The sequence below is a fragment of the Plecotus auritus genome (assembly GCF_963455305.1).
Source record: "Plecotus auritus genome assembly, chromosome: 6".
Lineage (NCBI taxonomy): Eukaryota > Metazoa > Chordata > Mammalia > Chiroptera > Vespertilionidae > Plecotus > Plecotus auritus.
The window spans coordinates 129,037,811-129,057,959 of record NC_137773.1 but is presented as its reverse complement, the minus strand read 5'-3'; the positions used below and the strand labels follow the sequence as shown (position 1 = coordinate 129,057,959).

Below are 20,149 nucleotides of genomic sequence, written 5' to 3'. Positions count from 1 at the left end.
ATGAATTTTTTTTCACGAACTAGCATATGCATTCCATCAATTACTCCAGACTTTCTTTAGATGTTTAAAACTTTATTATATTAAGATGTAAAACATCAAGAAAGAATGTAGTGATACTAAATTAAAAGGAATAGTCGGCAATGCCAAATATAAGGCAATCTTGAATATAAAGAAATATTTCATTTTCTCAATAAAAATATTTAACAGGGAGGATGGCCAGCTTGTACATATAAACATACAGGGATGTAGAAAAAAAAAAAAACAGTTTAAATATCTACTTTTTTTTTCATTAAAGTAAATGGATGCTGAAAAACACACATTTTCTTCAAACTCTGACATGTGTGTCTTTGCCAGATAAGAGCTGCCTTTTCATTCCTCCAGGAGACCTTGCCAGAGTACATCCTCTTCTCTTGGTTTGAGACAGGGCCCTCCTGACTCATGTGTGATGTTGTCTCTGAAAGTGGTCTCTAAAGACACAAGTACCCATTTATAGAAGCTGCTTTTTCTTTTAAATAAAAATCATCCTCCCACAGGCATATATTTTGATGCCCGTAATATACCCATCTCTTGTACTGCTCTTTAAAGTGATTTTCAAAAGGTCTCTTTAGAACAACATCTGATACTTGTATCTATGAAGTCACAGCCTTCAGAATCATGACTGACTCTGTGTTCGATTTCTTTGCTCCTTCACAAGTACCCAAAACAAACATTGGTTGAGACCATTTCATCCCACTGTGACTTCCCAAAACAGAGCTTAAAAGGACCCAAATAGAAAGCAAAGTCATCTCTTCTAGGGAGAGAATAAATTGGGGGGCCCGGGGAGGGGCGGAGGCAAATGTCACACCTGTATTTGAACATATCTGTTGTATTTTAAGATGAAATGCCAGTTGACTTAATGACAGTTTTGATATTGTGCTTCATTTAATCTTTTACCTATTTATCCACTAGTTAGTACATCTGAACTTCCTGAGACAGAGAAGGACCTTTTGTTTTATTTTTATTATTTTTTTTTTGCATTGCAAACACAAACAATAGTTAAAGACTTGTTTTCACATTAACATTCACCTGTAGTGTATTTATCTGTTCCATATACAAACAAGCCTCCAGTTTCCACCCCTCTAAAACTTGATAAACATCATCTCTTCCATGTCTCAATAACACAGCAAAAATATCTTTATATTAAATGTAATTTGGCGCCTAATTACCTTTGTGTTAATAACCACAAACACCAAACAAAAGCAAACACAATATCTATCCAAATATCTAAAAAATAATAACATACAGATTAAAGGAAGTGTAAATGCTCGATTCATCAGTGGGACTGGAAGGTAACCTTCCTGTGATTTTATTCCTGCAAATCATCTAGCCTCTGGAGTGTCACTTTCCCACTAGCCAATGGTAGCGCTGACAGAACTGGCTGGTAGGATGACTGAGCTTCAAGTGTTAGATCACGGCAACGTTTCATAACCACGTCAGGCCGGTCATAGCTTTCACTTCTCCTTTTCCCTAACTTTTCTCATAAAAAGTGTTTTAGATTTTCCTTGGCAGTTTTCACTCTCTTGTTACTTGCTCCTAGGTCTGGAGGGGTACCAACTGGGATTGTTTTAGCTGCAGGTAATCATAACCTGACCAACAGTGCAACAGTGATTTGAACCCTGAGAGCTTTGTTTCCTCTTCCATTTCCCACATGACAAGATGAATGAAGGTAAACAGCCTGGCACTGAGACAGTGCCCCACAGCATCATGAATGGCCCAGGCTCCTTCCATCTTTGGGCTCTTCTGTCCTTAGGTTGGGCTTTTACATTCATGGTCACCTTCAGGAATGGCATCCTCATTCCAGGCAGGAAGGAGTAAGGGCAAAAGGCAGAACGCCAGCTTAGTCATTCCTTTCTGAAAGCCTTCCAACAAGTTCCATTCAGTGACTTCCAATACATTTCTGTGGGTAGAAATGGATCACAGAGTGTCTGCTAACTGTAAGGGGGTGAGAAACTGGGCATTTGAGCTGGGCACTGCTGCTCCAAACAAAATCAAATTTTGGTTAGGAAGCCATGAGTGGAAAATGGATCTTAGGAAGGGAATTACCAATGTCTGGCAACAAAGATGTGTGGAGTGAGTAGAAGAGTGCCTCTTAATATCTGGGAGAGTTAAGAGAATTACTCCAGGTTGCTTTTGCGCCAGGGAGCTAATCACCTCATTTGCTTCCATTTCCTCATCTCTGAAAATTCCTTGCTATCGGCTTCCTCTTAGACTCTAATTTTGTGGCTTTATGATTATTATTTTTTAATGTAAATGTGACAAAACATATTTTCCTTCTTTAGTAACAGAACCCAAATTTTGATGCACAGCAATGTGCCCAGACTTAGATAATAGACAATGACTAGTCTAAGCCACCTGGCAATGCTGCTTCCTTTTGCCAGTGATTGATCTTCAGCAGTAGGCCTGTGAGCTAGTTCTAACCAATGAGTGGAAATGCTCTAATGTTTTCCACGATAAATTTTCACTTTGGATAAAAAGCCAGAGTTACATAGGGAGAAAGCCATTTTTTCATCCACCTCTTCTTTCCTGTTTTGTCAGGTAAAAAAGTTGTGCTGGGAGCTGTGGCAGCCATCTTTTGACAATGAGGCAGCAAACCAAAAGATAAAAGATCCTGAAGATGAAAGAGACTGGGCCCTTCATGACATGATTGAGCTACCAAACGGACCCTGCATCCTCTACCTCCTGTTTTCTTCTAAGTAAATAGATATCCTTATGGGTTAAGCCAAATTACTTGAGTTTTCTGTTATTCGTAGCTGAAAGCATTCATAATTCATATAACACCCTAATATCAACCTCCATTTCTTATGAGCCAAAAGTAACTACATCCATTGCCTATCCTTGTGGCACCCCTTTAAAGTTCTGGTACTCAGTGGTATATATTCCACAGCCTACACGGCTGATGTCTCCTTCTCCCCAGCCCTAAGAGCCCTACGGGACATTTCACTTAAGACTTGTAAGATCAGTGAGGCAGAGCTAAAGTACAACCAATCCAAAAGAAATCAAACAAGCAAGAAAGCAAAGGGTTATGTAAACATCCATACTACGTAATGTGATGGTATAAGCTTAAAGAGGCTTCATATTTTAAGGAGAAGATACATCGCCTCTGCTTAGATGAGTAAAATTAAATTGTAATCATGAGAGTGTGTCAGATAAAGACTTTGATGAAGAAGAGAAGGAGACTGTGCTCAACACTCACTTGGCAGAGGATATGGATGTGGATGGGGGCACTGCGACGGAAAAGGTTCAGAGGCTGTGAAAGGAAAGGGGAATGCACTCAAGGCAGGCAAGTTTGCTTCTGAGCTGACAGAGGGGGACAAGTGGTGATAAAGTTGATGTCTTCAAAATTACAAAAGGCACAACATGGGAAATCAGGGCTGATTCACGTATCCAAGAACTGCAGATTTGCAACAGCCCTAATGCAAGACTTCAAACTTACCTGTGAGCTTCCAGTTTTCCTCAATTTAACCCCTTCTCCATACTGCAGCCAAAGTAATCTTGTAAAAATCCAAATATTTCAAATCCCTCCTCTGCCTAAAGATCTTCAATGGCTCACATTGCTTCTGTGATAAACCCCAAAACTATACTTACTCCAATCCACACAGCCTCTCCTGATCTGCTCCTGCCTGCCTCACTATCCCTAGCTCCCACCACACTCTCCTCTCCATGCTGCCACCTGCCGTTTTCATTCAGATCACAGACCCCACCATACTCTCTCAGGCCTCAAGGCCACTCAGCATGCTGACACCACTTCACTGATCTAAGGTCTTTGCATTATTGGCTTCTGAGATTACTAGTATACTTCATTTTTACAGGGAGGTCATCCCTAACCATGCTCCACTCCAAAACCAATGGGGTATTCTTCCCATAGCAGTCTCTCCCCCCTCTTTATAACACTCATCACCCTGTGGTTATTTGGTTAATGATCGTCTTCTCTAAATTGTAAGATCCATGAAGGCAAGGACCATGTCTGACTCTTTCATCCAATTCCTGTCACAGTAAGCTCCAATGTACCTACTTTAAATGACCGCTAATAACTTACCATTATACTCACACAACTTGGAAAGGAGAACTTTTAACAGTTCAAGCACTCACGTGAAAAACAGACTCATGAAAATTAATAAGAACAGAAAAATTATTAAGGAGGGTTTAAATGACTTGATTGTATCTTTTACTATTTTAGTTGGAAATCAAGGAAAAATCAGTGTCCTTTCTAACACGCTCCTTAGTTCTGGATGACTGAGTTTTGAGAACAAGCGAAGGAATCAGACAGCCCTGGATTTGTGCTCCAGCTTTTCTTCTTATCAGCTGTGTGATTTAACATAAAATCTCTCATCCCTCTAAGCCTCAGTTTCCTCATCTGTAAAATGAGGATAATGACAAACCTTTCCAATAGCGGTTTGTGTGGATGAAATGAGATAATACATGGAAAGCCCTTACCCTGTGGCTGCCACAAAGAGAGCAAGCAATAATGTGAGTGGGGGTTCTTTGATGTTCTGGCATCATCATGACACACTGAATATAGACTTGACTGGGTTGAAACTGTAAGAGCTTAATAAACATTAGATAATACTGTTCTGATGTCATTATTTGTGGCAAAAAGTACTAGGGTTCACCTGAGCCATGGCTTCCTTGTAGTTAGGTGGGTCCATGCTTGTCTTGGTCATTACTGTGGTCCAATGCCAGACAGTGCTTAACACATCATATTCCTCAATAACCACTTTCCGAATGGGTAATTGACTCAAAGGTCTAAACCAGTGTGAAAACGCAGATACTCTTGTAAGAAAGCAGAAAGAGAATGGCAGTGTTCAGCAGAGGAGGAGATGGGAAAGAAGAACAAGATTTTTTAAATAATAAAAGCTTTGAAGCAATAAGATTAAAAGTTCAATTTTAATGGTGCAAAGTAGAGAAATTTGTGCTATGATATGTCAGAGCAGAAGCTGACAATAAAGGCAGCAGCATTCAGAACTACCACGGGTAGGACCAGCTTTCAGAGCCTGAAAAGTTGATTAGAATGTTCCTGGAAACTGCTGCAGCCCGCTCTGAAGGGAGGCTGCACTCTGCTCATATCTTACCAGCTCACACTGCTCTGTCTACCAGTGTGGCCTTAATGGAGAGAGGGCTCTGTTCTCTCTTCCATCTTGCTCCACGACAATAAAGCCCAAAGTGCCTTCCATCCTACAAGGAAGCTTTGGCGAGTGCCTTTTTATAACTACTACATGTGACACAAGGCCCGCCACTAATGCGAGATGGCAAAGAATCAATTACCCAAATAGGACAGAAATTGCCATTTACTTAAAGACAGGCACACTTTCTTGAAACTCTGCGTCACTGAAAGCATTTAGAGTTTGCTGTCAGGATTCCTAGCAGCCTCATTACCTTGGCCAGCAGTCCCTGTGGACCACTGAAGACATGAAATATATATAATCACGGGCTGCAATGCCTAAGTGCAACAGGATGATTTAAAAGCAATACAATAGACTTCGCCCATGATATTCATCTCCTCCTATCTATTTTTTTGTAATCCAGATGAAAACTTGGAATGCAATCTGTTATTGATATTCCCTAAAAAGAATTTCAGCAGCCCTTTAGGAAAGCTTGTCTAAGCAGTTTTAGATGCCTCCAGCACCCTGCATTTATGGTACTTATGGGTATAATTTCTATTTCATAAAAATTAAGCCCCACTAAGTACAATATTTAATTCCTACTCATAGGAGGGTATAGAGTAGTGGGTAAGCACATGTACTTTGGAATGAGATACAGCCCAAGGTTCACTTCTCAGCTCTCCATAGAACTCTACATGAATTGGACAAGATATTCAACTGTTTTGAGCCTCAGTTACACCATTACGCAAATTATATTTTCCACGCCTGGCATGGAAGAGCTCAATAAAAGTTAGATGTCACTGGTATTAACGTTGTTGTTGCTGCTGCTATTGTTATGGTTTCTGGCAGAGACCACTCATGTTCACCCAGGTACACATCCACACCACCTTTCCCAGATCCGATACACCACCTTTCCCAGTACCTGGGTCTGCTGGCCCTTGTTGTCATCACCCTCATCATTACTGATAGTCAAGTCCCTCATGAGCCCTTTATCATCACAGCCCAAAAGCTCCAATTTGAGATCTAAGTGGGTCCAAATGCCTGAGTTCTGACCAGTGGGATGTGCGGTGCACACTTCTTGCTGGTTGGGCCACAGAAATCTTCCCCGCTCCATCCCTTACTCCTTCCTCAATTTCCCTGATGGCTGCTTGCTGAAGTTAGAGTCTCCCAGGAGAGCCATCCTCAGAAACATCTGTGATGGGCTCTGAATGAGTAAGAAATAAACTTTTTTTCTGTTAAGTTACTGAGATTTGATGTGGCTCATTCTGGCAGGTAGCCTGCCTCAGGGTTTCTCCACCTGGGCACAACTGATATTCTGGACAACATAGTGACTCGGTGTGGAGGGCTGTCCTATGCATTGTTTAGCAGAAGCCTTGGCCTCTACCATCCAGGTGCCATCAGTACACTCCCACTAACTGTGACAACCAAAACATTGCCACATGTCACCTGGGGGGCACAATCACCCTTGGCTGAAAACTGCTGGCCCTTGTTGTCATTGCCCTCATCATTACTGATAGTCAGGTCCCTCATGAGCCCTTTATCATCACAGCCCGAAAGCTCCAAATCGAGATCCAGCATATTTTTTTAGGAGAAAAAGTTAAATGAAACCAAATCTTAATAGAAGAGGAGTTCAAGGGTTAAACGCAGAGTTACAAGGGGACCAAAGAACAAACTCAAAACCAAAACAAATATAACCATTTTTTAAAAGGCTGTTTGATTATTTTGGTAACCTGGAACAAAATTATCCTTTCAAAAAAGAAAACTAAACATCTAGATCTAGGAGGTCCCATGTGTTTAACTTATAAAACACTTACTATGAGAGAGGCTCTATGCTGAACATAAACTGGTGAATAAAACAGATATAAGCTCTGCCCTCATTGATAGAAAAGGTAAACAAAAACAAGGTGGCTTTTTCTAACAGCTTAAACATAGCTATTAATTGATCGTTGTGATAAGCAGAATTTTAAAGATGTCCCTGCAAGATTCCTGTGCCCTGAGTATTCTAATCCAGGTGCTGCTGTGCAGGGACTTTGAAGATGTAATTAAGATTACTAGTCAGCTGACTTTAACATTGGGAGACTATCCTGGAGTACCTGGGTCTGTCCAATGTTGTCACGTGAGGCCTCAAGAGTATAAGTGGAAAGTGGAAAGTGGAAGAGTCCATCAGACAGTGGGTGGCAGGAGGGGATGCAGGACAGATGCAGCAGATGGGAAGTCAGATTCCAAGCATGAGAAATTACACAGTCCATGAATGGTTCTGACATGAAGGGCTACATTCAGCACTATAGAGTGGCTGCTAGAAGTTAAATCCCTAGCTAACAGTGAGAAAGGAAACAGGGACCTAAGTCCCACATCCACAAAGAACTGAATTCTGTCCACAGCCTGAGCTTGGAAGTGTTCTTTCCTAGAGCCTTCAGAAAGGAGCAGAGCCCTGAGCACACCTTGATTTTAGCCCACTAAGACTGGCAGTAGGCTTCTGATGTACAGAAACTATGAGATTGTAAATATTGCTTTAGGTCACTAACTTCATGAAATTTGTTATGGCAGCAATAGAAGATTAATAAATCCACTGTGCCTTAAATATCACAAAAGACAATGGGTCAAATAAAACATATCCTATATAATAAAAGGCTAATATGCAAATTGTCCCCTCGGACAATTGTCCCCAACTGACTGAGGGTTCAACCGACTGGGAGTTCGACCGCTCGCTATGACATGCTGACCCACCAGGGGGCGGCATGGAATGAAGGAAGGCTGTAGCCAGCCCTGTTCGCTGGCCAGGCCTAGGGACCCTACCCATCCACAAATTTCATGCACTGGGCCTCTAATATTTATATATGCCTTATCCTTCATCAACCTCAGGTTTGCTAAGTATTTGATAGGTGTTCACTTGTGAAATGAATTAATTCATTTATATATTCATTCATTTGTTTAAAAATAAATGTTGTGCACCTCTTTTTGTTGGTCTCTGGGCAAGATGTTGAGGATAAAATAGTGAAAAAGATACTGTCCTTTACTTCTAATTGCTCATAATGGAAGTGCAGGATGGAAACATGTACACCCAGCAACAATACAGAGGATGTAATAAAAGCCTTAACACAACTTAATATAAATATTAATGTAGTATAAATAGTTAAAGTACATGGGAGTATGGAATAAAACTCATAACTAACATTTATTGAGTACTTATCTCACTTATCTTCATAATAAGCCTATGTAGAACCATGATCTTTTTTTGTAGATGAGGAAACTGAGGCATAGGCAGGTGAAGAAACCAGCCCCAAGTCAGTCATAATTGGTGGAGCTGGAATTTTAACCTAGGAAGTCTAACCCCAGACTCATGCTTTCATAGACTTTACTGCTCTCACTCTCTCTCTCAATGCAGAAGAGAGAGCAGAAGATTTGGGATGGGTACATTTATCAAGGAGAAAAAACAAAACAACAGAAAGAAACAGCATCAGCGATTCAGGAAGAAGGTGCATGATGAATGGTGCAGCATGTCAGGGAACAAAGGAGGGTCCTGTATCAGGAGGAAGGAGGACTGATGGCAGATGAGGCCAAAGCATAAACAGTCTTCATTTGAAAGTCTAGGACCAATCAGTTGTTTTATTTCATTCTGAAGCCATCAAAAGAACCAATTTAAGCCCAGCCAGTGTGGCTCAATGGTTGAGCATTGACCTAAGAATCAGGATGTCATGGTTCGATTTCCAGTCAGGCACATGCCTGGGTTGTAAGCTCAATCCTGTGTAGGGCATGCAGGAGGCAGCCGATCAATGATTCTCTCTCATTGAGGTTTCTATCTCTCCCCCTCTCTCTTCCTCTCTGCAACAAGAGACCAGAGGAAGATTGTAAGAACTATTAATTAATTTGTTATGAACATCTCCTCCCATAAGAAAGCTCCTAGACACAGTGGAATAAATTTTAAAAACTTAGCAAATTTGCTTATTGTCCATTTCCCAGCCTTTGGGCACATGCTGCACCCATAAACTACTTTCATTCTCTACTTATTGGACATACAAGGCACTACTACTGTCTATTTTCAAGGAACGCATAATCAAATATAAGTGACTTGTTGCAGAGATGCAAGTATTTACTAATATTCACATATATGCATAAGTAGTACACTTACATATCAAAGAGAGTGAAAGCTAAGGGCCAAATGAATGGTATACAAAAGTGTTAACATCTTCAAAGGAAGAGGTTATCACTGTGAGCTGAATTAATCAGGGCAGGCTTTTTGGAGGAGCAAGGCCTTCAGAAAGCTTAACTGTGGTAGAAGTTATTATAGATACTGTCAGTTTCCTCCAGGTCTCCTTTGGCCCTGGGCATAGAGAAGCCTGCACCTCTCAACTTCTGTGATTGCACAGAACCATGTGTCTAGCTCTATCAAAATGATTATAAGGAAAAGTAACATATTTCATTTCAGGGCTAAGTCAGGAAAAAAACAAACAAGCAAACCAAAAACACCCATGTTTAATTATCTAGTCTCTCTTCCCTAAGAAGGTAATATATTCCACCTGGTACAGCGACCCACACCTTGGGTCCAGGAATGCCTTACAATAAGGAGAGCCTCCTGACAATCTGTGTTGGATATGTACTAAGAGCAAGAAAGAAACCTTCCCTTATGTTCCTCCACTGGGATTTGGGGATTAATTTGTTATTGTAGCATAACCCAGCCTCTCCTAACTAAAGCAGAAAGATTCCGGAAGGTGAAGAAATGCAGAGAATGGTAGAGGTAGCTAGTAAGTCACGTGTTACATGACCTTTCTCAATGACATATGTGCACAGTAGGAAATATCTTGTTATGAAACATCTTAATAGAATTGAAGGTTTTAAAGTAGAAACATAAAGAGGGATAGAAAGGCAGCAGGAGAATGAGCTACTGCCTTAGGTGATCATTAGAGATCTCAGAATAACAGGATTATTAATGCTTTGGCAAGGGGTATTTCTTTTGCTTCACTTTTTTTTCTTTGAGATTACAAGCCATATATTTCCATTTGGAAAACAGTATTTAATAACCTCTAAACCTAACATGAGTCCTGTGAAATCCTAATCTATAGTTGAATGGTCAAAAATAAAGGCTCAGAATCTTTCAAAGCAATCCCATTTACACAGCAATGCTTTCTCTCTCCACCAAGAAAGTGTTCCTGGGTGATGGATGCCCCTCCCTCGCCGTATATCACACTTACTGCTCTATGCCTGTCACTCCCTATTCTCTTCCCAGTTGTTTGTGCCTTATTAAATTCAACACTTGGAAACAACCAATAAGAAGCAGAGACCCTCAGGAAGCCCGTTCTCTTACAATCAGAGCTCCTTTTTTCCTAAGAACAAATAACACTTTCCAAGTTGTGGGTGGAATTCATTGACAATTTACTTTCTTTGTTACCCATTGTTTCTCCATGAGTAGCAAATGGTTTTCCAAGGTCATGATGATAAAGTTTTACCTAAACTTTTTTCATAAAGATATTATTTCCCATGTTACCTCTTCAAATCAAGCCTTTTTGAAATTGATTTGCCTATAGAATTTAAGCGTTTAAATACACAATCAAATAGCCTCGCCATTCCTATTATTCCCAAAGCAAAGCTACAGGCCAGTCATCTCAAGATCTGCATTACAACATCAAATAGAAATTCAAAAACCCATCTAAGCTTTGAATATCTTTGAATATCTGTGTGTTTGGGAAGGGAGGAGGGAGGGCAAGAAGGAGAAAAAGGCACTTTTGAGAAACACATTTTAATTCTGTACATTTTGGAGTGTCTCAGTCTTTGGTCTTTAAACACTGTACTATAGTGCAGCTTTTTTCCATTTTGAAGGGATTGGCCTGGCTAACCAAGTATCAAGGAATTGACTTCAGCTTGGTCCCCTATCTAAGTAAAGGTTCTGACAACTCAGCAGGAAAGATTTTCAAAGTTTTACTAGAGATTCAAAGATTTAAAACACCAAATTTGAAAATGATCTATTTCATCTATGTCCTATAACCTTCTATGGAGAATGTTATCAGTAATTCTTTTAGGTTAGATGTAACAGAAACCAAGTCAGAGTAGGATAAAATGGGAGGGGGATTTATTAGGTGGGCACAAGAGTACCCCACAGACTCAAAGGCAGAGATGCAGCCAGTTCCCCCAATGCCAGGAAGCGGAAGGCATGAACCCAGGGAACCCAGTCTCCTTTCTCTGCTCCTCCATCTCATAGAACATTATGGGCCTCCACAGATCTCAGGTTTACCTATCATAGTTCCAGCCACACACAGAGAATTAACTGTCTATGTCTGTATCCCAAATTCTAGAAAGAGATACCTTGGGGGCCGAAGCTTGGATTAGGTATCCAACTCTAATCAAAATATTTTTTGCCAGGGAAGCATATGGTAACCAAATATGGTGCTAAGGCCCAATGGGCTACTCTCACAGAGAGAAAAGAATCCTCCCAAAAGTAGGGATGTTTGTAGACTCCACAGCCACCCCAGATATGGCAGTGTAGATCATGGGAGGCAGAGTTTAAGCAAGGCCACCATGACGGCAAGTTTTCTTACCCACTTTCTCCTATTGCGGGAGTTGATACAACTGCAAGTCCTCCTATCTGATACCAACAAAGACGAATGGCCCTTTTTGTGTCATTTCATTGGCTTCCAAGGCCACCAACACCTTGTGGGATTCTGACAAGAGAACAAATAAAGCAACTTTGACTTCATTCTTTCTTTTTTTTCTTTTTATTATTATTATTATTTTGAATAAATCTTTATTCAGATTATTACAATTGTTTCTCCTTTTTCCCCCCATAGCTCCCCTCCACCCGGTTCCCACCCCACCTTCTGCCCTTACCTCCCCCCGCACTGTCCTCATCCATACGTGTACGATTTTTGTCCAGTCTCTTCCCCCACCCCTCACACCCCTTTCCCCCTGAGAATTATTGGTCCACTCCCTTTCTATGCCCCTGATTCTATTATATTCACCAGATTATTCTGTTCCTCAGGTTTTTAATTCACTTGATTTTTAGGTTCACTTGTTGATAGATATGTATTTGTTGTTCATAATTTTTATCTTTACTTTTTTCTTCTTCCTCTTCTTTAAGAATACCTTTCAGCATTTCATATAATACTGGTTTGGTGGTGATGAACTCCTTTAGCTTTTTCTTATCTGTGAAGCTCTTTATCTGACCTTCCATTCTGAATGATAGCTTTGCTGGGTAGAGTAATCTTGGTTGTAGGTTCTTGCTATTCATCACATTGAAAATTTCTTGCCACTCCCGTCTGGCCTGCATAGTTTCTGTTGAAAAGTCAGCTGACAGTCGTATGGGTGCTCCCTTGTAGGTAATTGACTGTTTTTCTCTTGCTGCTTTTAATATTCTCTCTTTGTCTTTTGCTCTTGGCATTTTAATTATGATGTGTCTTGGTGTGGTCCTCTTTGGGTTCCTTTTGTTTGGGGTTCTATGCGCTTCCTGGACTTGTAAGTCTATTTCTTTCACCAGGTGGGGGAAGTTTTCGGTCATTATTTCTTCAAATAGGTTTTCAGTATCTTGCTCCCTCTCTTCTTCTGGCACCCCCATAATTCTGATGTTGGTACACTTGAAGTTGTCCCAGAGTCTTCTTACACTATCTTCAACTTTTTGGATTTTTTTTTTTTTTTGCTTTTTGCTTTTTCGGTTGAGTGTTTTTTGCTTCTTTGTATTTCAATTCTTTGACTTGATTCTTGTGTTCCTCTAGTCTGTTTTTGGGTCTCTGTATAATATTTTTTATTTCAGTCAGTGTATGTTTAATTTCTAGTTGGTCCTTTTTCATATCTTCGAGGGTCTCATTATATTTATCGGCTTTTTCTAGGATATTCTTGAAAAGCCTTATAACCGTGGTTTTGAATTCTATATCCAGTCATTTGTTTTCCTCCATTTCTTTCGTTTGTGATCTGTTTCTTTGACGCCGCATTTTCACTGCTTCCCTGAGTTGGTAGGGTAGATTTGTGTGCTAGGTTTCCTATATGGCCCAGTGGGTCGGCCTCCCCAGTTAACCTGAGGTGGATACTCTTGGTGCACCCCTTTGTGGACTGTGTGTACAGCCTTGTTGTAGTTAAGTCTTGATTGTTGTTGGTATCACTGGGAGGAATTGACCTCCAGGCCAGTTGGCTGTAAGGATCAGCTGTGTCTACGCTGGGAGAAGTTCGGTGCTGGAGACAGCCTTATAGGATTAGACTTGCCAAATTGCAATAGCCTCTGTGCTCAGCTTGGATGGGGTGGAGTCTCAGGGCGGAGCAGACAGTCTTGGCTTCCTGTCAGCCTTGCCCTTGCGCGCACGCACGCGCCTTCAGACCTCTGCCTTCCCCGGCTCCCGAGTCTCCGCCCGAGAGTCCAGACTCCCCCCACAAGAGCGTGGGTCCCAAGGAGCTCGCCTGGAACTGGGGTTCAGTGCAGTCAGAACTGGGGCTCAGTGCAGTCGGGGGCTTCCTTCCCCCTTCCGCCAGAGAAAGTCAGCCAGGCTCTCAGCCGCCCTTCCTCTCTGCGCGCACCAAGACCCTTTGCCGTACCTCCAATTCTCTGTGAGCTTTTCTCTTTCCTTCTAGTTGTAGAATTTTCACTCAGCCAGCTTTCCTGTGGTTCTGGATGGTGTCCGTTCTGTCTTTTAGTTGTAGTTTTGAAATTGTTGTGCGAGGCAGCAGTTTAGGTGCTTACCTATGCCGCCATCTTGGTTTCTCCTCTTTCTTTTTTTCTTATAAAGATTTACCGTAAATATCATGGGCACCTGGAAATAATCCACTACCGTGCACTATTGACTTAGCTCAGTCCCCATTTTCTTCTTTGGTCTGATACTTAAATTCACCTGGTTTATCAACTCTGTTACCTGCTGTTTTCAGTGTGTAAGCAATGCCACAAGAATTTAGAAATGAGAACATTAATGTTGCTCTTTATATACATAATGGATAAATATAGAGATATTTAATCACCTGGGGTCAGGACAGCAGACCTTGACTTTCAAATGGTAGAGAATATTAACGTATTTAAAGAGGGGAAAAGTGCTCAGCCATGGGAAAATAGACAAATAATAGCTATAAAGACAGATGTTGGCAGTAGCCTTTTAAGACTCCTTTTAAGGAAAAAGAAGTTTTTGCTAACGGCCATCTGATATTCTTATGTAGGGAGATGGGCATCCCTAATCTGAAAAGAGATGCAGGAGGCTCAGGCAGCTGAGGCCTTGGAGTTGCAGTTCCATGGAAAAGGTCATTGAAGGTAGCAGAACATGCCACCCCCAAATATACTGCTTTGGAATATTGATTATTTTGGCACTAGAAACACAGCAAATGCAAGGAAAGGCTTTCTCTGAACTCCCTTATCTGCCTAAATCAAATCTCCTAAGGAACTAAGTTGTCATAGACCTGCTCCTAGCAGTTTAATTACCCAGGGAGGACTGGCTATCCTCATAAGAGAGAAGTCCTAGACAAGCTGTGTACAGACTATCACAGCTCTCTTCTGTTCCTCTAAGGGCCCATTCATCTTTCCTAAAAATCACTTCCTCTCCTCCAAGAGGTCTAAATCCATTCCTTCCAGTCCCCTACTGAGCCCATATTTGAGTATGAATTCTAAGCCATCTCGGGGAATTACTCATTAATACGAGGTATACATATTAATAGATTTCTGTTTATTTTTCTCTTGTTAATCTATCTTTTACTACAGGGGTCTCAGCTAAGAACTCAGATGGGAGGAGGGAAGATTATCTTTCCTCCTCTACACCATCCTCATTGTACTAGTAAGCTCTGGTACAGGCTATTGATAGCCTAATGGTATTGGGGGCAGGGGGGAGAAGGGGTTTCCCCTCTACCCTTCTAGGTTCTTCTGGCTGGTTTAAGAATTAATTTAACATGAGACAGATTAACAAGAGAAAACAAAATCAAATTTAATTTCATACACATGATGACTGTAAAAACAGGCAACTGGTACTTATATGCCATCCAGAGCATAGGAGAAAGGGGGTGGGAATATGGGACTTCAAAGTGGAGTGACACAATTTACAGGAAGACAGGAAAAGCTAATGCTTCATAAACAAATGTGTGCTGGACCATCCAGAAGCCATGTGACACAGAGAGGAATTTTAGCAGACTTTGCTAGGTTCCTCCCTGTCTTCCACACTTAGTGCATATTGTGCTGTAGTTCTCTATGAGGATAACCCTCTTCCTGGAGCAGGTCCTCTGGCTAAATTCTCTTAGGCAATTAGAGAGAAGATCCAAGTTTCTTCCTGAGTCTTTTGGGCCTTGATGGTTTTCAGCTCAAAATAATCCTCATGCCATAGTGGTACATTCTTTTTTTTTTTTTTTAATATATTTTATTGAATTTTTACAGAGTGGAAGGGAGAGGGATAGAGAGTTAGAAACATCGATGAGAGAGAAACATGGATCAGCTGCCTCCTGCACACCTCCTACTGGGGATGTGCCCGCAACCAAGGAACCACTATGCCCTTGACCGGAATCGAACCTGGGACCTTTCAGTCCACAGGCCGATGCTCTATCCACTGAGCCAAACCGGTTAGGGCCATAGTGGTACATTCTGAACCCCTACAATAGTCATGTCCTATGTCATGTCATAAGGAAATATACCCATGTCCCTCAACATTTATTCTCTTCTCAATCAAGACAGACCAGTTTCTGATGCTCTGGGTCCCCGCTTTGTTCAGACCTGCATAGAAAATGGAATGTACTGGTAGTACTGACCCAATATTCCGTGCAATGGTTCAACTGCTCATTGTAAAATCACAACAGGGCATCTGGGGCTCGTGTTCCATCTCACAAGCTTGAATAACATGAGACAGTCTTGAAAAGAAGAATCTTCCATGAGTCAGACTAAGGACCCTGGCAAATGAGTGCCCCCTCCAAGAGAGCCACCACAACAGCCTCTCATAATGACGCCCTGGACTTGTCAACGTGGCCTCACTGAGCATTTTTGTATTAATTTATATATGTACCAGCTTGCTCATAATAATTTTCCAAAAAGATAGCACAATAGCAACATTAATAATATGATTTTTAAAAATAAATAGAGTCCCGTGCAAACCTGTTTCCATTTGTGATTCTTGCCTTCCTGTCCTTACCCATATACCTACATATTATTGCATATCTGCAAATCCTGCCAATTTGTATCTTATTTTTTCACATGGCAGAACCATTTTAATAAATTGTATCAAAGCCATATTTGCATATTTTGTCATTGACTCCACAATGAAACCATAAACAGCGTTATAATGCCACATAAGAATATTCTGTTGGGCTTCAGTTGCATTACTGCCTTAGGAAAGTCCCTAGAATTCCCATCTCAGAGGATTGTGGATGAAAAAGAAGTTCTAAGGAAAGTAACCTCACAGGTGATCTGATCATAAATTCCTAACTGGGCAGGTCATGGTAGGTAGTTATGCCCCAGGCATATAACTTCTTTAGTAAAACATTTATCTTTGCCTTAAGCAAGTCCTGTCCATTGTTTCTGTGTATCTAGGGTCACACACCTTTGAAATGTCCCCTTTCAGGCTCCCCCTTCTAAAGGTGACCACCCTCAAATTGAGGACCTAATCTTAGCTAACCTGTAATCTGACCCCAGCCTTGCTTCCTCCCACCTTCTGGTAATCTTCCCTAGATCCCTCCTTAATTTCTCAAGCATAAAAGAAATGGCACATTTGTATCCTCTATTTGACTCAAATAAGTTTCTAACCCTTCTCTACAGGTGTGGGTGTCCTTGCATGGACAGGATCATGTCCCCGCAATGCCACCAGCCTGGAACAGCACACCCTTTCACCACATGTTCTCAGCACTAAATGTTAGCATTTTTAAACAGTGAAATTTTAGATCACAGTGATATTTTCAGAGTGCCATTCTGTTTTTACAGGCCTCTTTATGAATTAGGATGGTGTCCAGGAATGTTGACACGTTTAACTTGAAATTCAGGAAAATACCATGAGGCTGGTATTTTTCAGAAGGATTATATTGAGGCAAATACAAATGGAGTTGAAATGATTAGTGAAGACCTCTTCTATGCTATAAGCAGGCCAACACATGGTTCCAAAACCATGCTGAAAGGGGCTGAATGCCTTACCTGCTGTGTGTCCCTAAGGGTGACACACTCCTGAGAAGGCCTTTAATTTGTCCTAACTGACTGCTTTGTTCTGTTTGTTGTATGAATTCCCTGCTACCAGAAAATACTTTCAGTTGTTTCTCTATCTCATGAGCACCTGCTGCAAAAAACATTTGCAGGCAGTAAACAAGTCCACACATATTAAAACGTGTAGCAAAAAGGCAGGAAGCTAATTTGCTAACATGAATTGTCCAGCTCAGGGGTCTATAATCTTGTAATTCAGTGTAAACAGCTTCACTCGGACTCCAATAAACACATCCTGTCTGTGAGATGCTTTGGGGAAAGGGCGACACTTCACATCGGTGAGATAGCTTTTTCCCTTTGCCCCCTACCTGCTTTCCCTCTTTTTCTTTTTAATTCTACTGAGAAAAATTTTCAAGGAGCAAAAATATATCCCTCTTTGAATTTTTATAAGCTGGCCAGTTTAGCATCCAGGTTTCTGAGTGTTTTGTTTGTTTGTCTTAATATATTTTTATTGATTTCAGAGAGAAAGGGAGAGGGAGGGAGAGAAGCATCAATGATGAAAGAGAATCATTGATGGCTGCCTCCTGCACACCCTCACTGGGGATCAAGCCTGCAACCCGGGCATGTGCCTGGCTGGGAATTGAACTGTGACCTCCTGGTTCATAAGTTGATGCTCAGCCTCTGAGCCAAACAGGCCAGGCAAGGTTTCTGAGGTATTTGAACACAGAAAATTATGCCTCACAAATAATCCTACATTATTCTCAAAAATCATTGTCTTCAGTCATTAGCCCATAACACCAATTTTCCTTTTGGAAACATAACAAAACATATTGATCATTTTTTGAGACAAACCCTCACTCAGAATGATTCAAAGAGAATACAAATGTAATGATCAACCTAAGAGGTGGAGTAGTAGTACATCCCTGGAAATAATAAGATTTATGATTGTTTTAAAATTTAAGAAACTCTGAATTATAGGATCCTATATAATAAAAGGGTAATATGCAAATTGACCCTAAAGGCCAAACGACCAGTCACTATGATACACACTGACCACCAGGGGACAGATGCTCAATGCAGGAGCTTCCCTCTGGTGGTCAGTGCACTCCCACAGGGGGAGCTTTGTATAGCTGCAGTCGAACATCTCCTGAGGGCTCCCGGGCTGCCAGAGGGATGTCTGCCAGCTTAGGCCCAATCCCCCAGGGAGCGGGCCTAAGCTGGCAGGTGGACATCCCCCAAGGGGTCCCAGCCTGCGAGAGGGCACAATCTGGCTGAGGAACCCCCACCCCTGAGTGCACGAATTGTCGTGCACCAGGCCTCTACTAGTAACATAACCAAGAACTGGTAACAACTCCCAAAAGTCTAAAGAGTTTTGCCTTTGAGTTGTAGGCAAAGAAGTTTGAATTGTTTCTCCTCAAAAAATAAAGATTATTTGTGCATTGGGTATTCCTGCAACATACCTATAACTCCTGTGTTCTTAAGTTTGAGCTTCAAGGTCTCTGAATGGAAAACTAGTAGGGTGGCAAGCCTACCAACTTGTTTTTATTTATTTGTTTTTTATTTTGTTTTGTTGGGAGGAGGAGGAGAAGGGGGGGAGGAGGAGAAGGAGGAGGAGGAAGAGAAAGAGAAAGAAGAGGAGAAGGAGAATGAGAAGGAGGAGAAGGAGGAGGAGGAGGAGGAGGAGGAGGAGGAGGAGGAGGAGGAGGAGGAGAGAGACTGACTTCATAACAGCTTCAAAAAGAAACATAAAAATCAGAACCAAAGCAGGTGAATCAGAACGCAAAATCAGCGATTTCCAAACCGTGTGCCACGAGGATTTTTAAAACATGCAGTACCTGCCTATTTAGTCAGGGTCACCGACCTCTATTCCCTTAGATTGTCAAATAGAAAATAACAACAGCCAACACAACAATAGCCGTTCAGTGTGAATGAATCAAAATTATATCTATTTTTTGTCAGATCGGCAAAAAATGCAATATATTCTTTGGTGTGCCACAGGATTTTAGTGATTAGTGTCTGTGTGCTGTGAGATGAAAATGCTGAAGACCACTGCTCTAGATGACTACACTTGGAGGAAGAAAGGTTTAAAATCCCTGAATGCTTTTCTGATAACCACCTATGGCTCTCTCCGAACAGACACATGTAAACTTAGGCAACTTGTTTTCTGTCCTGTCAAGAAATATTTAGTAACAGCCTTGTAAGAGTGCATGCTCACAGCAGCCCGGGAGCTGAGGGTTTGCTTTGTAGTGCTGCTTCTTTCAACGGGTTCCTCTGTGGCTTTGTGTGTGCTCTCACAAAGGCCCAGACTTCCACAAATGAATATCCATTCTCTCCCTTGAACACTGTCTGCAAAGTACAAGACCCATCTGTTCTGACTCTATCTGATGGTCTTGCATGTGCAGGGTCCTAATAGTGACTCAAGGAACGGGTCCCTATCGACTACCCCATGGGGGGTGTGGTGAAGCTTAGTTGGCTAGTAGCTGTAAAGTCCTTTGAAGGAAAAGACACTGTTTAAAATGCTAAGTATTAATTTTATAATTTGCTAATGAAGACTTGCCATGTGGTAATGAGAACTTTAAGTTTCAGAAAGTATTTTTCACCAGCAAATCCCTTTGAAAAATTTAAATAAACTCCTATGATGTACAGGAAGTTGGACAGAAAGCTAAGCATCAGAACTTGCTGCTGTGGAATTTTAAAATTATGCTGGGTGACAGGATTCACCCTTAAGCAAGTGCCTACACTAAAAGCCTACTATCACTGTTTTTTATATGGTATGTGTTAAACATTGTCTCCACTTCCCAACTGCCCAAGATTTAAAAACTCACCTTTTTAAAGTTATGAAATTATTGAACTTATTGAGCTCACCCCTACTTACTTACTAGCTCTGAAACCTCAAGCATGTTATTGACTCTGAGTCATTTACTTGTCTATATAAACAAGGCTAATATCTATC

General features: G+C 41.3%; 1 protein-coding gene across 9 annotated transcripts in view; it reads right to left on the bottom strand.

The window, feature by feature from the left end:
* The window catches only part of FHIT (fragile histidine triad diadenosine triphosphatase), a 1,390,165-nt gene that overhangs the window by 1,015,737 nt on the left and 354,279 nt on the right, over nucleotides 1–20,149 (bottom strand). For 2 of the 9 annotated variants that reach the window (XM_080674365.1, XM_080674364.1), the window contains exon 4: nucleotides 11,669–11,791. The exons of the other annotated variants lie outside the window; for them this stretch is intronic. The gene's annotated coding sequence lies outside the window, so the exon portion shown is untranslated. The remainder of the gene's footprint in view (nucleotides 1–11,668; nucleotides 11,792–20,149) is intronic. 9 annotated transcript variants of the gene reach the window in all.